This window comes from Salvelinus sp. IW2-2015, unplaced genomic scaffold, assembly GCF_002910315.2.
Source record: "Salvelinus sp. IW2-2015 unplaced genomic scaffold, ASM291031v2 Un_scaffold12495, whole genome shotgun sequence".
In the NCBI taxonomy this organism is placed as follows: Eukaryota; Metazoa; Chordata; class Actinopteri; order Salmoniformes; family Salmonidae; genus Salvelinus; species Salvelinus sp. IW2-2015.
In genome coordinates, this window is record NW_019953751.1 from 1 (window position 1) to 2,190 (window position 2,190).

Consider the following 2,190-nt stretch of genomic DNA (forward strand, 5'->3'; position numbering starts at 1 on the left):
CGAGATACCGCAAGCGTTTACTTCAGCCAATCAAACGTTAGAGGGCTGCAGGGGGTGGAGACAAATATCTTGGTTTTGCTAAACATTATCCAGTAATTCTAAATTTATAACATTGTAACAGTGTGTGTGGATATATGACGTCAATATATAACTGTCTTTACTGTGAAGCAGGAAGAGGGGGATAAGAATGTTGCGCTGGAATACATCTGCGGTAGTTCTATCGTGCACGAGCATCAGGTTATTTTCTAATATCTATTTTTCAACATTCCACTATATTTTCATCTCATAATTGATTGTAGTTATGCATTGTGAAACAATACTATTTTTTCTGCCCTAAAACAGTAGTTTAGCATGTACTATTTTAACACCATAGACATAAGAATACATTTGCTAATGTTAGGAGAAGCAGTTTGGTTGCTAGGGCAACCCTTGCGCAGGCTCACATCATGTGCTGCTGGAGTTTAGATAACTTTTCCTGATATTTGTCAGTTCTGTGGAAAATAAAAATAGCTGGGTTTTTCTCACTGTGAGAGGTGTTTCTTGAAGAGGTGTTTTTGGAATATAATCAAAATGTCTTCCTTTTTCTTCTTTCCATAGCTGTCTGGTGAGTGTTGGGTTCAGGAGGACACACTGCTGCCAGGATGCAGGAGCAGAGGAACATTGTAGATCATCAGGCTTTCCTGGAGGATGGCCTGAGATCAGAGGTGCTGCTCCAACACCAGCTGCAAGCAATGAAGGAGGCCCACAAGCAGCAGCTGCAGGAGACATAGAGGAGACAGAGAGAGGGCCTGGAGAGAAGGATCCAGCAGAACTCTATGCTGTCAGCAGGCGTCGACAGGTGGTCTAGTACTCCAGGACCTCTCAACAGGTCAGACAATCGTAGAGGTCTATCAAATCCTCTGCAGCCTGGGCATCCGTCACAACTGTTACACAGAGAGGATCACAGCAACTTCAGCATCAAGGCCAACAGAAACAGAGCAGCACCAACTAAGTAAAGAGGAGAAAGAGGAGGCGGAGTGTCCGAGGAAGTTCCGTGCTGTTCCTGTGCTTGTCCATGTGTTTTTGCACCTCTATGATGAGATGATGCAGGTGCGACAGAGGGAGAGGAAGGAAGGCCATGAACAGAGGAAGGACTTCCTGCTCTCCATGCAGATGCCCTTCAGCTTCCTGGAGAGAGATGAGAAGAAGAGAGAGAAGCTGATGGAAATGATAAGCACGGTGACACAGACTCAAAAACCCAAGGCCACCAATGTCAGGAAACCAATACCTAAAGCAATCAAAGACCCTGTAGTCTCTGAGCATTTGAAAGATGAGTTGCCTAAAAAAAATATCTCTTGAGATGTTGCTAAGGTACAGGAAATGGTGTTATAAATGTATTATTATCCTCTCTAAATCTAGTTTTTTTTCTCACTGAATTCTGCATGCTCTGTAGAGGAGCTGCGCAGGGCGATATGCATCCAGCCGAGGGCCCAGGAGAACTTGAGGAAGTCCACAGCACCTATAGAGAACCAAACTCATACTGAGAACCCTGAACCTCACAGCTCCCAGCACACTAAGAAGGAGGTCCTGGCCTTCCTGGATCAGACCACCTCCCAGGTCCCTGACTTTGATAGGCTGCACAAGGCTTTCCACAGGGAAGCCTTGAGGAGGGCCGAGAGGAAAGATGTGACCAAGTGTCAGCCCTTCCACCTGCGGACATCAACCCTGCCCTCAAGAACAAGCAGGAGCAGCTCTGAAAAAGAACAAGTGAGCTTACTGTAGCACTCTGCAAATATAACTTAGTTCAGTATAGAAATGATATGTTTGTTGCTTTGGTTTGTTTCCTCGTATTATTTTTGTTCTCAGGAATCCACAGTCAGTGCCTTTTTGAAGAGAAGCAATTCCTTTGGTGGTTTAACATCGCTGTCTACAGATACGCTTCCCACCTACATCACAGATGCAGCAAGGAAACGCTGTATGGCAATTAGGTAAGAGGGAACTGTGAACTTCACTATCAGATGTGTCTCTTTCATTCGCACAGATCACAGTAAAGATGAGTATTACTCTCTCTGTCCTTTGGTCCATCAGAAGGTCTGTGGAGCAGAGGGAGAGCACGGAGCAGGAGAGTGCAGAGTTTATGAGGAAACACAGGATGAGATCTCAGGCCATGAAGAAGACAGTGGCTGTCCGCGCCAAGGTCATGGACCCTCA

General features: G+C 45.6%; 1 pseudogene; it reads left to right on the forward strand.

The window, feature by feature from the left end:
* The first annotated feature begins 609 nt into the window (after nt 1–609).
* Nucleotides 610–2,187, forward strand: LOC111968344 (protein FAM161B-like; annotated as a pseudogene).
* The last annotated feature ends 3 nt before the right edge of the window (nt 2,188–2,190 follow it).